Raw genomic sequence first — 18,699 nt, 5'->3', positions numbered from 1 at the left:
GGTGCTGGGGATAAGCAGAGAAAAGAAGGTCTGTTTTCTGTGCACAAAGTCAAGGTGAGAAAGACAAGCACGTAATCAATTCCAACATAGTGCGGAAGATTGTATTTCTCCCAAATGGCCACAGTGATTATTCTAAAATATGGTATATTAACAGAAAACTTGAGGCATGGTAAAGCCAACAGCTCAGACAATGTTTACGCCTGAAGAGACAGTTTGTTACACTCTCAGATTCCAAGAGGAGGGGGCAGGCCATGCCACCAGGGGCCACACGGGGAAACACCAGAACCATCAGAGGGAGGGAGAGAGGGTGCCTAAGAGTCTTTATTGTGGTTTCTGTGGGGAGGAACCATGAGGCAGGAAAAGCAGGCTTAGGACTGGCTTGATTTGACTAATTTTATCCAGCCTGGGGCGTGGGGACTGTCCCTAGTCTGGTACCAAGCCTTGGGGTGATTAGGTCAGGTACACAGTGGCCTGGACCATGAGGGCTGATAGGGAAGATGGTTGGGGAATGGGCTCTGGACTGGCTGATTTGTGTTTGCGGTGAGTTGCTTACTATCTTGAGGAATTGGTTAATCCTGGGAGGGCAGTCTCTCTAAGGTCAGCAAAACCCCAGATGTCAAAGCATCAGAATACAGAAAATAAAAGCCATGGCTAATACAGTGTTTTTTGTTTTTGTTTTTTCCTGGCCGTGCCCGTGGCACCAGAAGTTCCTGGGCCAGCTGAATCCCCTGCACAGCAGTGACCTGAGTCACAGCAGTGACAATGCCATATCCTTAACTGCTCGGCCACCAGGGAACTCCTTAATATGGTATTCTTTCTGGTGCCACATGCTTTTCCAGAACCTGCCATTGCCCCATCAAGAAGGGGAGTCTAGGGAGTTCCCGTCATGGTGCAGTAGTTAAGAATCCAACTAGGAACCATGAGGTGTCGGGTTCGATCCCTGGCCTTGCTCAGTGGGTTGAGGATCCGGCGTTGCTCTGAGCTAAGGTGTAGGTTGCAGACACGGCTCGGATCCCGCGTTGCTGTGGCTGTGGTGTAGGCCAGTGGCTATAGCTCCGATCAGATCCCTAGCCTGGGAACCTCCATATGCCGAGGGAGTGGGCCTAGAAAAGGCAAAAAGAGAAAAAGACAAAAAGAAAAAAAGAAAAAAAAAAGCAGGGGAGTCTATTTCCTCTGACCTTGAGCTTGGAGGGCCTTTGTGACAACCTCAATGAAGAGACCGGAGGAAAGAGCACAGTGTGGCTTCCAAGGTGAGGCCATTAAAGGTGCTTGGTTCCCACTTGGCTCTTTTCCTGCTGGGACACTGGCCCTTGGAACTCAGCCCCCAGGTTGGGAGGAAGCCTGAGGCCTCTGTGGAGGCTACCTGTCTGTCCTGACGGAGAAGTCAGCTAAGGTCCTAGTTGTCAGCCTGCATCCAGAACAGAGCATGTGAGTAACCATGGCTTAAGGTCCAGTCCCCAGCCTCCCAACCACCCTGGCTGATGCCAACTAGAGCAGAGAAAGCTGTTCTCGCCAGGCCTGCCCAAGTGCAGATTCACGAGCAAGATTAATGGTGTCATTATTTTCAGCCACTGGTCTTGGGTGGTTTGTTGCACAGCAGTAAGTGACCAGGACACAGGATGAGAAAATGACGCCAGAGGGCGGGGCACAGGGTGTTTTGTGTGCGTGTGGAGGGTGGGGTAGGGTGGAGACAGGGTTCGGGATCGAGACAGGTCAGAAAAGGCAGCCAGAGACAATAATACTGACCAGGTCTCAGAGGTGACCATACACCCAGGCTCTCTTTTAAGCACTTTAGGTTCATTTGAGCTGTTTCCATTGCCAACACTTTTTTTTTTTTTTTTTTTTTTTTTTTTTTTTTGCTTTTTAGGGCTGTATCCGTGGCATATGGAGGTTTCCAGGCTAGGGGTTGAATCAGAGCTACAGCTGCCAGCCTACGCCATAGCCACAGCCACGCGAGATCCTTAACCCCCTGAGCGAGGCCAGGGATCAAACCCACAACCTCATGGTTCCTAGTTGGATTCATTTCCGCTGCTCCACGATGGGAACTCCTCCACTCCCAACATTTCTGACACCAAATGTATGTTTTTTTTGCTCACACCAACCACTCCTCCTACTCCTCTCCCGACGCTGGCATTGAAAGCGCATGCCCCCGAAAACGGAGTTGCTCCGCCAAGTTTGTGATTAACCCCTCTCTCCAAAACTACACTCCCTTTCTTGTCCCGCCCCTGTTCCCCTCCAAATTGAGGCGCATCCAGGAAAAGGGGAGATTTCCTGTGAACAGAAGCTCTTCTGTGTCCCACCCCCCCACACACACACAGCCCCCCCCCCCCATGCACCCCGTGTGTAGAAAAAGGCTTTTAGTCTCTCAGGCCTTTTCTGAGTTGCAAAGAGCAGGCTCAAGTAGTTACTAATTAGGGAAGTGAGGGACGCAGAAACACAGGAAAATCAGTCGTTGATAAGCAGGGCCCTGGTTCCTCCGGGGATGTACTTAGCAGTCAGAGTGGTTCTGCAGGATCCATCCTGCCCCCACCCCCACCCCAGATAGAGCGGGTTGACTGCGGGCTGAGATGCCAGGCTTCTCTTAGGACCTTCCCAAGGCTTTCAGAGCTCAGAGGGAAGAGAGAGGATGTGGCCAGAGGGTGACAATGTGTGGGAGGGGTGCAGGTGCTGGCCACCCTGACCTATGATCTATGACCTATGACCCTAGGCCAGTCTCCCCTCCCCCTTCTCAGTCACTGCCACCAGAGCCACCCTCTGTTCACCAGCTTCCTTCCCAGCTTCGCCACCTTCCTCTCTCCTCCCACCCTCTGGCCCATCGACTCTGAAAACAATCGCAAAGGACTGTTGTGTTTTTTTTTTGTCTTTTTTTAGGGATGCACCCACGGCATATGCATATGAAGGTTCCCAGACTAGGAGTCCAATCGGAGCTGTAGCCGCCGGCCTACACCACAGCCACAGCAATGCAGGATCCGAGCCACACCTGTGACCTACACCACAGCTCGTGGCAACGCCAGATCCTTAACCCACTGAGCGGGGCCAGGGATCGAACCTGCGTCCTCATGGATGCTAGTCGAGTTCGTTAACTGCTGCTCCATGTGGGGAACTCCTGTGTTTGGGGTTTCACAGAACATGGAGTCAAGTATAGAGCACACCTCTGCTCCTTGTCTCATTTTCTTCCCGTCACCAAAGCAAAGTGCTAAGAAGAGGAAGTCATTTTACAGTTGCTGCTGCTGAATTTAGATTGGAAAAATGATTTGCTGGAGCCAAGTGGCGATCAGATAAATCCCATGAATTTGTTGCTTAAAAGAAAATATGTCTGTTAGAGGCGAGGGGGCGGCCGCCTGGTGGGGGTCGGGGTGGGGCCCAGGGCCTTCGGCCTCCTTTGGAAGGAGCTGTGTCCACGCCTGTCTCCCGGCCTCAGAGGCGGGCTGGGAAAGACGAAGGCCATTCAGCCCTTCAGCATCCTTAAGACGCTTTCCTTCGGCCCGATCTTACTCAGCCCTCACGATGAGATGGGTAAGGGAGCCGGGGGCTTACACGCCGTCCAGTTTATCAGTAACGAGAACGAGGCAGGAGTGTGGGCCCGCCCGGCAGACCAGGACAGGGTCCATCTCTAACCTCTTTGGGGGCCCGACGTGCATCGACGTGTTCTCACTGGTTTTCGGATGAGATTCTCACTTTGAAGAGAGGCGGGGAGAGAGCCCTGTCGTTTATTTTGTGCTCCTTTGTGCCAGGTTCAGGGAGGGGTGGCTTCTGTTGGTTATCTCATGGAACCCAAGACCCGAGAACACTGGAACCCAAAACAAACGTGAACAGCTTTCTGCAGTGCGGGCTTTTAATAAAGTGGGAAACAGTCGATCACAGTTGCTTTTGATGACCTGGGCTTCTCTAGCGCCACGTCTTTCTCCTCCTGCCCAGCTGTCTCCTGCCTGCTCCCCCGCAGGAAGAAGCTCCAGGGCTGCTGCTGCTCAGGACATCAGGGCTGGGCCCTGTGCCTGTAGCCTGTGTCTTCAGATCTCTCAGCCCCTGGCCGACACGGGGTGCCTGTTACTGCGGCCCCTCTCCCACCCGGGCCCTTGCCCTGCAGGCTCACCAGGACCTCCCGCCCCTGTGGAATCCCCACCAGGTATTTCTGAGAATTCCCCGGGGTGTCCCACAGGTGCTGCCAACAAGTCTGGCCCCACTCTGCGACTGCTCTGTCTTGTCCCTGCCGTGCTAAGCCCCTGGGCGTCCTTGCTCAGCCGGTCTCTGTGGCGGGGCTGCCTGTTCTGGGCACCAAGTGCCCCAGTGTGTCTCAGAATTTCGCTAACACAGCTTCTCAGCTTCTTCCAGAGCTCCTGGTCCCCTTAGGATGCAGTCAGGCGTGCCATGAGGATGAACTCTGATATCCAGTGCGCCTGGCACCCCCTCTCCAGTGACCCCAGGCGCCACGTTTCTGTGCAGATGGTCTGGGCTGGTTACTGGGTCAAGCTCAAGGGCCTGGGCTCCTTCTCTGCTCTGGGCGAGTTCTCACTGTAATATAATAACTGACAAGGGGAGTGTCGGTTATTATACCCCCCCAACACTAACATGTGAGTCACTGATAAACAGCAGCCAGCAATTGTGGATTATCGACACTGTGCCAGCCACTTCGCGGGGAGTTTTATATGCGTTATCACCTTAGCATCCCCGGAACCACCCTGAGATGGTCCACTGTGCCGCCCCTGGGATCAGAGGTCGGAGGAGCTGGGCAGACTGTCCAGGAAGTGACTGGACCTTTCTGGGTCTCAGCCCTTCACCTGTGAAACCGAGCCAGTTAGACTGTAGGTGTTTAAAATCCTTTCAGACTCGAGCACTCATTTCTGTAGCCTTTTTAAGGAATATTTGCAACCTCACAAAAGTCAAACCTCCAGCCCTCAAAAGACGCAGGGCTGATTGTAGACATTCTTCTCATGTCAGCTATCACTATATTCAGTGGGTTACTATTTGGAGGAAGGAGTTGTTTATTTTTTATTTATTTATTTATTTGTCTTTGTTGTTGTTGCTATTTCTTGGGCTGCTCCCGCGGCATATGGAGGTTCCCAGGCTAGGGGTCGAATCAGAGCTGTAGCCACCGGCCTACACCAGAGCCACAGCAACGCGGGATCCGAGCCGCGTCTGCAACCCACACCACAGCTCACGGCAACGCTGGATCGTTAACCCACTGAGCAAGGGCAGGGACCGAACCCGCAACCTCATGGTTCCTAGTCGGATTCGTTAACCACTGCGCCACAACAGGAACTCCCCGGAAGGAGTTGTTTAAAACTGCTATGGTTATTTCAAATTTCAAGTAACCGGCATTCCCATGGTGGCTCAGCAGGTTAAGAACCCGACTAGTATCCTTGAGGATGCAGGTTTGATCCCTGGCCCCACTCAGTGGGTCGGGAGTCTGGCGTTGCCATGCGCTGTGGTGTAGGTCCCAGATGTGGCTTGGATCCCACGTTGCTGTGGCTGTGGTGTAGGCTGGCAGCTGTAGCTCCCATTTGACCCCTAGCCTGGGAACTTCCATATGCCACCAGTAAGGCCTTAAAAAGCAAAAATAAAGAAATAAATAACATTAAAAAATAAAATAAAATTTCAGATAACAGAAAGCTCATCTCCCACTGGCTTCATGAATGGGGGACTAACCAACCCATCTCTGAAAGGTCCAGAGCTGAGAGGGGGCCTCCGCTCTTTCTGTCTACCATCTGCAGGGCTGACCTTTGCCCAGGGCTCACCTTTGTCCTCACCTGCATTTCTTTCATTTGCAAGACAGTTTTCCAAAGCAGTAGGGGCTGGTGGTCATTGAGGGGGAGAAAGCGCTGCTTCCATAATCACTGAACAGTGTTTACTTGCATCCTGGTTGGTTCATCCCCAAACTGCTCTAAATAATCCTAGGAGTTGACTGGCATGGGCCTAGGTTACTATCCATACTTAAAGTGAGCACTGTGGCATAAGGGATAATATTGTATGGATTGTGAGATGCCAGCTGGAGCCCATCCCTTAGAGCAGGGGTCGGTTCATTCTTACTCAAGGCTCCTTGAGGCTGGGCAGAGTCTCCAAAGGAAATTCCGGGTAGTGCATCCAAAGGGATAGAACAAGTTTTGCCGCAGCAATAAACAAACCCCACAGCTCAGTGATTTGAGGCACTTCTTGCTTAGGTTTGGTGCAGGCTCACCAAGAAGGCTCCCCTCATGGGGTCACTCCCGGACCCAGGCTGATGCTGATGGAGGCTTTGTCTTAGCACGAGCTTTCACCATGACTATGGCGGGGGCGGAAGGCTGGTGAGACCAGCACCAGCTGTTAAAAGTTTCCCCTTGGAAGTGGCATGCACCACTTCTGCTCACCTTTCCCTGGGGGAAGCAAACCAACTGGTGATGTCTACCTTCAAGAGGGCGGGACAGTGCAGCCCCTCTGCAAGCCTAGCAGGAGAAGGGGAGCCGCGTCAGTGAACAGCAGCGAGGTCTGACATAGGAAGAACAGGCGCAGATGGGTCATCAGCAAATACTCAGGGTGATACTTCTGCAATCAGAACAAAAGGATTTGGGAGGTGGCTCTGATGTGCTGGAAAAAGCACCAACTTTGCTGCCGAGCATCCAGGTTGGCGTGTGATTGAAATTTACCAGCCATGTGTCTCCAGGCAAGGAATCTTTGAGCATCAGTTTTCTCAACTGTAAAAATAGGGATGGCAGTATTTACCATGCAGAGTCTTTATGTGCTCCAGTGAAATAATGCTCGTGAAAGTACAGTGCACGTTTGTAACTGCTGTTTGCTCTGTGAAAATGATTGTAACGCTTCTTGGACTTCTACTTCTGGAAAACCTTAACATTAACCCTTGTCAGCTCTGGAAGAGTTTTGGGAAGGCAAGTGCTGACTCTGCCTTCAGACCACTGTTTACCACTCTGACCCTATGCTGCTCTTTCCAAATGCTGGATGACAGGAATGGTTCTGATTTTCCAAGGAGTCTCCTCTCTTTTGTGCTTTCATGTCACACTGTGTCCGTGGTCTGTTTCCTCCCAGGTGATATGTAGTTTTAGTTCCGTGGTGACATGAGCTCTCTGAACTCTCTGAGAGGCACCGGTGGCCTGGGACATGGTACGGTGACAAACGTTCCTTCCCAGAAGTGTGAAGATCTGGGTTCCGTTCAGGGTTTTGCTACCCGTAAGCTGTCCAACCCAGACAAAACCCCCAGTCAATTCAACCTCATTGTGCTAATTGGTAAAGTGCAGATAAAAATTCTAGCACCATCTTCCACGGAGGATTTTTGGAGGATAAAGGAATTAGTATTCCCATTATATATCCCCAAATGCGCATGGAGTATTTTCAAGGTGGGCGAGAGGCTCTGAGCCAGGTGCCAAGGGGAATGAGTTAATTGGATGTGCAGAATGCGTGTGTCCGCATGTGAGGCCTGCTTGGCTCTCTGGGGGGGGAGTGCTGGGGGGGGCCTAACCTCGAGAGCATTCTGGCTCTTACGGGTACTTTAGACACTGAGGTGGGGGAGGTGGGAGGTTGGGGAGAGTTTGGGGGCGATGGGGACCTGAAGGAAACACCCTGATTGCTCCCCTCCAGTGACCACTCCCACTTACGGTGGCCCCATCAAGAGAAGCTGGAAGCAGGTGTCAGAAGGGGTGGGTGGGCACCTGGTAGTGGGAAAGCAGAGAGTGAGCGTGTCACAAGGGTACTCACAGGTTTTTTGGTTTGTTTTTTGTCTGTTTAGGACCACACCTGCAGCATATGGAGGTTCCCAAGCCAGAGGTCAAATCTGAGCCGTAGCTGCCAGCCTACACCACAGTCACAGCAACGCTGGATCTGAGCCATGTCTGTGACCTACACCCCAGCTCACAGCCATGCTGGATCCTTAACTCACTGAGCCGGGCCAGGGATCAAACCCACATCCTCATGGATACTGGTGGTGTTCGTAACCCACTAAGCCACAGCGGGAACTCCAGGGTATTCATCTTGAAGACTCTGTGGCCATGGCAGTGTACCCGGGGCTGGTGATTTACCTGCACAAGTAGTAAATGAAAGCCCTTTGGGGGTTTGGCTATCATTCTTTTGGTCCAGTTTCCCAATTCTGGGGGGAGCCAAGGGGAGCTTTACAATAGCCTTTTCACTGGAAGCAGTGGGACCCCACCTCCCGGGTAAATACTGGGGATTTGCCCTCCTGGAGAGCCCCAAGAATGTCTCCACCCCGTCTCAGCTCTGAATCAGCTGTGTCCCCTGACGGTTTTGCTGGAGCAGGGCTTTGGGTGAGGGCTAATTAGATAATGCCTGCGAAGCACTTGGAGTTCCTTGGAGACGGCGCCTCTCGATGTATTATTAATAGCGGTGAGCGCAGTGTTTCCAAACAAAGATGCGCCTACTTAAATACCCAGAGTCGGGGGAGCGGGAGGGCCGGAGAGCAGACCCAGCCAAGACGGTGGTACTTTGGGAAGGGCTTCCCCCAGGTCACGTGATCTTTGGGGTGGGGGTCCGTTCAGGTACTGTCAGCGGTGAGCTGGACAGTGGCAGGGTATCCCCTCAAGAGACAGGACTTGTGTGGACAACTCCGGAGGGGCACTGGTCTGTGACGGGGGCGCTGAGGATGGAAATCAGTCCACATGGCCAGGCTGTGCCCCCCTGAGGGTTATTTCCTACTGAGGAGACCACTAGCTTCCAGGAACACCGCCTGGGTCAGCCAGCTTTCCTCTGAGAGAGGTCTCTCTGTTAGCTGGCTCTGTTCAAGCGGAGGAGGGGAGGTGACTTTCCTGGATGAACCCCTGTCCATCCCAAAGGATGGGGTGCACCCCGTGCAGATTTTACTATGAAATGGCCAGGTTATTAAAGGACTAATTTGGGGAGGCCAATTCTTATATTAGGGATTGGGACCCTCTTTCCCCTGGAGGATTTAGCTCAGAGACCTGGAACCTCTGTCCCCACTGATTCCTGTAGCTGCTCAGGTGGGCAGGTACTCAGGCCACCCCCAAAAGATATGTTGACATCTGTAATGGGTGGGATGTTTGTATCCCCTGAAAATTCATACGTTGAAGCCCTAACCCCTCGTCCCCTGTCCCCTCCATGGTGTTTGGAGACGAGGTCTTCTGAGGTTTTCCGGAGCTGATTAGGTTTAGATGAGGTAGGAGGGTGGGGCTTTCATGATGGAATTAGTGCCCTGATAAGAAAAGGCACCAGAGAGCAGCTCTCATTTTCTCTCTCTACTTTGCACCAGGAGGCCATCTGTAAGCCAGGAAGAGATTTGTTGCCAGAAATAAGACCAACTGGCACTTGGTTCTTGGGCTTCCAAGCTGCCAGAACTGTGAGAGACAAACTTCTCTTGTCTGCAAGCCACCTAGTCCATGGCACTTTGTTGTGGCTGCAGAACAGACTAAGTCCCAACTTCCAGTCCCTTACAGTGTGACCTCGTTCCCAAACTCAGGTTTGGCTGCGAAGACAAGTGCTGTCAGGAATGATTGCTTTATTCAGGTGACCAGCAACCTGAGGAGAGGGCAGACTCGTGTCCAAAAGCCAACTCTGAAGACTCTGATGACCATGACAGTTTTTAAAGGGAGAGTCATTTGGGGAGGGGGTCGAGGTCTCCATTATCTTCCACCCTGTGCAGACTTTCTTCTGATTGAATTGGTGCTGAGATGGCAGGGTGGTGCTCCAGGAATCCTTGTGCTCAGTCGAAGCACCCTCCACCTGGGTGGGGGCCTTCATTCCTGCAGAGGAGCTCAAAGGTATTGTTATTGGTATTCCTTGCACTATTGTTTCTAGACTGTTCCTCCTTTGTTTCTGCATCCCCTCCCTTCCCTGATAAGCAAATGTTTGAATCTGCCCTTTTGGAACTCAGGGAAGGTCAAGGAGGTTGAATGACGCCAACTTCCTACAAACGGGCGTGGGGGGGGGGGTGTTGCTCAGAAAGGATTTATACCCAGTATCCTGCTCTCTTTCAACCTTACTTACCTTACTTAGAAATGAGGTCGTGTAGATGTATTTAGTTAAGATGAGGTCATACTAAAGTAGGGTGGGCCCCTAATCCAACATGCCTGGTATCTGTATAAGAAAAGAGTGGAGTTCCCTTGCAGTCTAGTGGTTAGGACTCTGTGCTTTCACTGCTGCAGCCTGAGTTTGATTCCTGGTCTGGGAACTGAGATCCCATATCAAGCCATTGCACACTTTGGGGGGAAAACGAAAAAATGAAGAAGAGACACAGACTCACACAGAGGGAAGCCAATGCAAAGACCCTCAGGGAGCCCACTCTGTGGAGAGGCAGAAGCAGAGATTGGAATGATGCATCTACCAGCCCCAGGATGATCAAAGATTGCTGGTCACACCAGAAGCTAAGAGAAAGGTCTGGAACCATCCTTCCCTCCAGCTGGCGGAGAGAGTATAGTCTGCCAACACCAAGACTTTAGACTTCTCATCTGCAAAACTTTGAGAGAATAAACTTCTGCGGTTTTAAATCACCCAGTTTGGGGACTTTGTTACAGCAGCCCCAGGAATTAATACTTGGGGGTCCAAGAGTGTTCAGATGCTCTTTCAAGCTGACCACAAACAGCGCCGTGGCCTTAGAAAACCGGCCAAGCCCAGGAGGTCCCGCGCTCTTTGTGTCTCTATTTTGGGAAGTCTGTACACATGGGCTCCCAGGTTCGCCCAGTGAAGCCAGGCCTTCTGCTGCCAAGTTCTCACACAAAATGTTCCAAGATACAAAAGGGCTTAGAAACCCAGAGGCTTGGGCCAGTAGAAAAGCAAAGCTGTCTTCCTGTTTAGCCAAAGGACAAACATCTCTGAATATCAAAAACCACACATCATTATTTAGCCCACGCCTTGTCACAGCATCAGGCGGACACTGTATGAGAGGACACCCATCCTCATCAATAGGTCAGTACCATAAGCTACCAGGTGGGAGTGGGCGGGTTGAGTGCAGGCTCATGTAATCCCAGGGCATTTGATGACCTGCCAAGTTCTGGCTCAGAAACATCTTTGCTGTGGCCAATAGTTGCAGATCACTGCTGCCTAGTCACTGTTGGGCTTCAAGACCCCTTCAAGGAGATAGAACTCAAAGCCTCTGGCCAACACAAGAATGACCAGACCCTTATCATCGCCCCACCCATCTCATTGTAATGCCTCTGCCCCCGCCCCCGAGCAACCTGCCCTATTCCTTCCTGCCCCCTACCAGGAAAGGTATGTGGCCCACTCGTCGTCACCCCCACCCCTATAGGGCCTTATATGCCCCCAACCAACCAGCAAGTGTATCATAAGACACCCCCCCCCCTTTCCCCAACCAATCAGCAGGTCAGCAGTATCCTGAGACCTCCCCTCTCCCTGGGCTAGAAAAACAGAGGTGACCACACACTAGGTGTCAGCTCTCCTTGATTGTCAGGACGTCATCCCGCTGTGCTAGCAAGTACCTCTCTCTTATCTCAATAAACTCTTCTTTCTTTTCTCCGCACTACCCCCTTCCGGTCCAGGGCAGAGGGGGCGGAGCTTGTGGGGAGCAGAGCCGCAGACACCAGGCCTATCTCGGCTTAGATCATCTTTCTCGGAGGAAGAAGCCTAAACCTCCAGCAACCTCGAGACCAGAATCCACCTGTAGAAAGGCTCCTTCAAAATAGCGCCCTGAGGTTTTGCCTTCGGGGAAATCTCCGCCTCCACAGGCACCCTGGCGTCCTGGGAGGGCCCTCAACCTAGGAACTCAAGCCTTCTTCATTGTGTCAGTTAAGCTGCCCAGTTGACTCAAACCTAAGCTTTTCCCCAGTCGAGGAGCAGAGCCCAGGACAGGAGGAACACGCCCCTGGGGAGCAGGGCTGGCCCGCGTGGTTCCGCGTGGCTGGAACTTCATTGAGCTGAGGGCACCTAGGATGCTCGGCTGGCAGAAGGGGGAGTGCCTCCAGAGAGCGCATGTGTGTCCTGCAGGTGCAGCGGGATCGCGGTTCCCTGCCGAGCCTGTGCTTGGATAGCTCAGAACACCGTCTATGTGGGCTGGCTCTTCGCACACTTTCTAGGGAGTGATACAGTCCTTATCAGAGCGAGTGAGAGTATACTGAGGTGGGAGCGCTGAGGGCCACCGGGAGGGGCGAATGCTGCCTGGGCTTTGGGGTGCTCCAGAAAACTGTGGGTGAAGAAGGAGCAGCTCTTCATCAAAGAGTCACTTGTCCTAATTTGAAAGGGCGGGGCAGGACTGCTGAATGATTACTAAATAAATGGACCAGTTTCCTTAATACACGAAAAGAAAATGTTGCTTGCTTTTTAAATATTTCGGTCATAATAGGAACAGGCAATGAAGGTGGTAACATCCCAGTTTATTTCCCCTCCACCCCAGGGTAACCACGAACTTACTTGGAGGTGGGAAGCAGGCACTTTGCACTCCATAACTTTAAGTGATTTAGGAGTGTTCTTCCAAATGTAACAAAAACAAATGCCCATGAGCTGAAGTTGAATTTAATGCAGTGGAAAGGGCACTGGACTAAAAATAAGATCTTGGTGCTTAACTAGATTCTGCCACTAATATGCTTAATATGCTGTCTTACAGGGTCTTCCATTTAAGACTGCAGCTGGGCCTATTAGCTCAGGGTAGGCTTGTCATTTGGGAGCCTGGTAACCAGGAGATGCCCTCTGGCCCAACTTCACTCCATTTGCAAGGTATCTGACTCCAGCCTTGTCTAATCAGACTTCCTTTTAGTTTTCGACACTTTTTTCTCCCTAGGATTTTGGTAATTGTGTCATCAGTCTTTTCCACTTAACCACCCAACTGTTGAGTTGGCTCTTTTTCTAGTTTGATGCTTTTGGACAAATCTCACAAAACTTCCACAGGCAATCTATAGTCATGTGGGCAAATAATCTGTAAAAAAGAGGAGTTAGAAATAATAGTGACCATTTATTGAGCACATACATGAGCCAGACATCATGCTATAAGCATTTTACATGAAGTATCAAATTCACTCCTCCTGACATTTCAACGCAGTGGTGTTTAATGAGCTTGACGGTGAGGGTGGTTTTGGCTGCCAAGTAATGGAAAACCCAGCTCAAGGTGGTTTACACAATAAGGACATTTATTGACTCACACAACTCCCAGGAAGTCCAAGGTCAGAATGAGCTTTAGAGTTGGGTGTTCATTCATCTAGAAGAATAACTTCAAGGACCTAAATATTTCCATCTCTCTGCTCTGCCACCAGCAGTGTGAACTCTCTCCTAAGGTTGGGTCACCTCATGGTTGAGGATTGGCTGTCAGCAGCAGTCAGGGCTCCTGGCTTTCTTTCTTTTTGTTATACCTCAGGAGGGAATTGCTTCTCTTAGAGCAACTGTCCTAGAAACTCTGGGCAGATCCCCTTGTGTCTGGGTGGCCTGATCTGTGTCATGTCTCATGAACTGAAGAGGAGGATAAAACCATCTTGATTGGTGTAGATACATCAAGACCCACTTCCAGAGCTGGAGAAGGGGTTAGCTTCCCTGAGTCACATTGGCTGCCTGGCCAATGAGAGCAGAACCAGGGTTCTGCCAAGAAAGAGGAAGGAGGGATGCAAATGTTGGGTGGCCCACCAACAGTATCTACCAAAGTGAAGTTAACTAACTTGCTTGAGACCAATCTTGTGCAAATCAGCCTTGTTCTTAACCACAGTACCATGTCCCTTCCATCCTCAAACACTCCACACGTCAAACTCAGTTAGAAACATTTCAACCGGTATCAGAAAGGACTGTGAATAAATGCTGTACTAATCCCCAGACACATTCAACTTCTCTAGATAGCCGCTTTTCAAAGGCTATTTTATAAGTACTGGTGAATGTTGAAGAATACTTTGGCATAAGAAATTTGATTGTCAGTTTATGAGCGGGATGGTTCAGTTTCAAAGTTCCAGATCTCTTTCCGAGTCCAAAGTATGCAAGTGTACAGGACTTCATTCCAAACAAGTCATAAAATCAAAGAGTTTATCCATAATAAAAGCCAGGGAAATGAAACTTTTATATTCCCCTGAGTTCACTAGTGAGGACAAACTTCCCCAGTTGTCCTTAACATTGGGAAAAAGAATCAGAACCTATGTATGAGTTGGGTGGTTATCAGTTTCCACGACAGCTCAAACTGACTAAAATAGTAAATAGAATATATTGATTTGCATTTACTGAAAAACCTAGAGCTAAACAAGCTTCCTTTAGCTCAGGAATGATACCCAAGATCCTATTTATTTTGTTCTCTTCTGTTTGTCTTCTGTGGTTATGCTTCATCTCAAGGCCAGCTCACCTCGAGGTCACAAGAAGACTGCCCAAACTCCTGGACTACATCCTCCGCTCTGGCTCTTTTGTCCTTGAATTATTCATTCAACTTCATTCATCCACATCTCTGGACAACGGGTATCATTGAAAGAACTAGGAAACTTCATCCTCGCAAGTCTCTAGCAATGTCTCCTTGAAGCTCATTGGCCTGAACCAATGTGTGTGGCCAGAGTAGGCTGATTCCCATTACTCTACATCATATATCTCACCTCCTGAGTTGATCCTCCATGGCCTGCTCCTACCCAGGGCCTCTAAAAAAGGGAAGGAGAAATGATGCTGGGAATATTACCCACAAAAGTGGATGGCAGTAGCTTACAGGAAGAAGGGCTTGCCCCTGTTGATCAACAGTCCCTCGTCGACTTCCCAGAAACAATGCCCATGATGGCATAAGAAGGGGGCAGTGAGAGAGTAGGGGGAAGAGAACAATCATCAAATTGTAGGCACAGTCTGTTGGAATTTAGCAAGAGTTCTCTGGCTAACCCAAAGTGTCTGTGGGTGGAAAGTTAAAAATCATGTCCTGACAAGGCTGGCTGAGTCATCCCCACCCCCAAAGCCTCCTCCCTGCTCCCCATTGGTGAAGCGTTCTCTTCCACTCCTTTCTGAGAGCCTCAAACTCAGTTTTTAATTTGTCTTATGTTTATCTGAACACTGGCTGGTACCTTCCCGCACAGTGAGGGATGGCTCCCCCCGCAAAACACTTCCCCTGGTAGACCCCAACCCCCCCCCCCCTTCGCTACTTGGTCCTCAGTAGCGAAGGGACGGGCATGCAAACAGAGAGGCTAATGCTAGAGGACCCACGGCTCTTTTGCCCTTGAGTTATTCATTCAACTTCATTCATCCACTCATTTTACAGGTATTTACTGAGTGCCTACCATGTACCAGGTGTTATTCTATGCACAGGGTCTACAGAGTTCAATAAAATTCTCAGAGTCTCCATCACATGGAGCTGTCCTAGTAGTAGAGAAGATAGAAATAAAATATATATATATATTTGTATACAAAGTTAGGAAATGACAAATGCGATGTGAAAAACAACGTGGAGGGAGTTCCCATTGTGGCATGATGGAAATGAAACCGACTGGTATCCATGAAGATGCAGCTTCGATCCCTGGCCTCGCTTAGTGGGTTAAGGATCTGGCATTGCTGTGAGCTGCAGCATAGGTTGCAGATGCGGCTCAGATCTCGCATTGCTGCGGCTGTGGCTGTGGCCAGCAGCTGCAACTCCTGTTTGACCCCTGGCCTGGGAACTTCCATATGCCAAGGGTATGGCCCTAAAAGAAAGAAAGAAAGAAAGAAAAAGTGGAGAAGGGCAAAGGATAGGTGGTGGTGGTGGGGGGTGCTGTTGCTTCGATAATGTGATGAAGGACGTTCTCTCTGAGTAAGAACCAGCTGCAGAAGCCAGGGATGTTCAGGACACAGGGAAATCCCTTAATAATTAATTAGTTAATTGGTTTGCTAGACCCAGAGTTGGGCTTTCGCTACTCTTCGCTCGGAATCAGGACCACTGCAATTCATCCAGATTGCGGACAAACTCTCCGGCCTCCAGTAGAAGGCTTAAACAAGCCATTCTACCTTCCAGCTGAAAGGGCTGAAACGCAGAGGAGTGAGTATGTAAATACTAATTTGCCTCTGAGGTCTGTGCACATTTACAGATAGAGCTTTATGAGTGGAGAGGTGGTCCTTGGGGTTCATCTGCCCGTTTGCAAATGAGCATTTCCCCCAAATGGGCCCATGCGGACTCTCTTCCCCCCACTTGTGGGCTAGTTAGTGAAGCTCATGTGGATCCAGGGACTGAAAGCACCGATTTGACCCGAGCATTCTTTGACCTACATGTTTATGTGGGAATTGAGCGTAGAATGAGTTGTCACTGAAAATATGTGCTTTGTGTATTTAGAAGATAAGTATTTTTTTATTGCTAATTAGTGTTGGACCCACACACATTTGTCATGTTGGTATGTCAGATTCATTTGTCCTTTCAAACCCACTGCCTTAATTAATCTTTCTCCAGCCACTCTCTCTTAGAGCCTGGCTGTAACTCAGACTGCTAGGCTCTGTGGTAAGAGGATTTCTACTTAGAAAATCATGAATTTTAAAGCAAAATCCAGAGCTTGAATCTTGCTAAAGAAAAGATCATTTGGTAAATCCAAGAACCAGCCTCGCCACAGTGAACCCATGGGATGGGGGAGAAGCCTGGGTGTCATTTTTTCCTCTGAAACATTTCCTGAGTCCACCCTCTCTTCCTAAGACTCGGGCAACTCTTCCTCCTTTGTGCCCAGGTAAGACCTTTACACACAGGTATCCAAGTGTCTCTGATTTTATTTTTATCTTCATGTAATGGCCTTTCTCCCACCTTTCTAGAAGCTGTATTCCAGCTTCTAGAATACAGGAATGGTACCCCATTCATGAGTGTCCTTAGCACTCAGCATCCTGCCTGGCAAGAGGTTCTTTGAAAAATGGCACAAAAGAGTCATTCTTCAAGTGCAAGTTCTCCTGCAAGCATCTGAGTCTCATCTGACTCCTACGACTGTTAAGTAGCATTGGACCCTGATGTTTCGGGAAAATCTAATTGATGGTAAATTTCGTATTGAGAAAATTCTGTCACTGAATGAAAAAAATGTTTTTTTCCCCTGGAGAGTGAGAAAGACTGCCATTGTTCCCTTTCAATAACAGAACATCTTTTGGCACCTCAGGGCCCCCTGATGATACATTTGAGAAGTAGTGCCTTAACGAATAAGTATTCCCGTGTCAATAATGTTCTAACCTTAAAAAATATAAAAACAGTGATGACCTTTGTATATCATTTTACTGCTTACAGGGGCTATCCTGTCTGCTCTGTGACTTGACCCTGAAAAGAACAGGCAGAGGCAATTATTATAATGATAACCATTCAAATAATGAAGGAGGTGAGAAGGGGTTTGATTGTTCCAGTTCACAAATCTGGCAGGTAGAAGAATGCGGACATTAGCCCACGTGCTCTGTCCAAGAGTCCTGGGGGTTCCCGCTGTGGCTCAGTGGTTAATGAATCCGACTAGGAACCATGAGGTTGTGGGTTCGATCCCTGGGCTTGCTCAGTGGGTTAAGGGTCCGGCATTGCCGTGAATTGTGGTGTAGGTCACAGACGCGGCTCAGATCTGGCATTGCTGTGGCTCTGGTGTAGGCTTGGCAGCTCCAGTTAGACCCCTAGCCTGGGAATCTCCATATGCCACTGGGAATCTCCATATGCCACTGGAGTGGCCCTAGAAAAGGCAAAAAGACAAAAAACAAAAACAAAAACAAAAACAAAAAAAGAGTCCTGTGTGGAGTGTGTTCTAATGAAGGTGTGAAAGCATCTGTAGACACAAGATACTGCGACGTGATGAGAGGCAGGGCCAGGAGACTGCCTAGTTCCTAGTCTTTCCACATTTTGTCTTCAGAGGAATTCCATCTGCACTGGTCACGACCACAGGCGGAGAGATGGCCTCTGGTGGGCCATGGTGATAAGGCTGAGGCCCAGGGCAGGGGTGGAATTGGGCCACATGCTGGTTCTCATCTCCAGCTGGTGTCTCTTGCCCAAGGCTGGCTGTTTTATCTGCCCTTACAGAGGTTTGTTGGTGACCCTTCCCAGGCAATCCTGCAAGTGAGCTCAAGCTAAGAATAAGCACAGCTCTGGGGATCATGGTCATTAAAACCACCTGCGGCGGGTTGATCATATCAACCACAGGCCCCCAATCCCACATCCAAAATCATTGGGGCCAGATGAGCTTCAGGACCAGAATATTACCTAACACCCGTGGTGGAGATCCTGCCGCATTGTGTAATCAAGCATCTTATTAGCTCTGCAGCCGAAGGCACGACTGCACTCTGAAAGAGACTATTAATAGGCTCACATGTTCAGGTCAGCCCTGGACACCCAGTGAGCTAGGAATTAACTCATGGTTTGGGGAGCACCTTGAATTTCAGAATGGTGGGTAAAGAATGACAGCCCCTTATCCTCCTTTTACCATCACCACCCCATTTCTCCTTTGTGTGCATCTCAAGGACAGAAGGTTTTCTTTGGCTTGCTGGGCTTGACCATGGCCAACATTCGTTTCCTTAAAAAGATGCTTTGTCATCCCCCTCTGGATGCATCTCCATATGTGAAGGCCAACTTTTTTTGAGCCTGAGAAATTGCCTTTAGGTGTTAATAATTAAAGCTGGTCTATATGGAAGTTTGGCCAATGGGTCAGTTCTTCAAGAATGGTTAGAATTTTGCGGACGGATGGGACTTTGGAGAAAGCCTCACGTGGTGGTTCCAGCGGGCGTCTAGGAGCCTCTAGGCAGGGGCCGTCTCTCCATATAAGAGATGGGACTGGGGAAAGGGCAACTGCAGCGCAGACTTTATGTTGGGAAGAAGTGACTGGAGCTGGGTTTCTCAGGGCGGGGATTCTCCAATGAAGGATTTAGGTTGTAGGTCCTACATGATGGAAAGTCACTGAA

The 18,699-nt window shown here is 49.9% G+C and overlaps 1 long non-coding RNA gene across 1 annotated transcript; it reads left to right on the top strand.

Moving 5' to 3' along the window:
• The first annotated feature begins 3,436 nt into the window (after window positions 1-3,436).
• Window positions 3,437-17,024, top strand: LOC146401192 (uncharacterized). The gene is made up of 4 exons (XR_014809622.1): window positions 3,437-3,516; window positions 12,509-12,618; window positions 14,203-16,520; window positions 16,603-17,024. It is a non-coding gene; the product is annotated as an uncharacterized LOC146401192 (long non-coding RNA).
• The last annotated feature ends 1,675 nt before the right edge of the window (window positions 17,025-18,699 follow it).

Source organism: Sus scrofa, chromosome 7 (genome assembly GCF_054392235.1).
Source record: "Sus scrofa isolate SSC_HxYL_T2T_F1_AM1 chromosome 7, Sscrofa_HxYL_maternal_Yorkshire_Landrace_v2.0, whole genome shotgun sequence".
Taxonomy (NCBI): domain Eukaryota; kingdom Metazoa; phylum Chordata; class Mammalia; order Artiodactyla; family Suidae; genus Sus; species Sus scrofa.
This window is presented reverse-complemented; position numbering and strand designations above follow the sequence as displayed.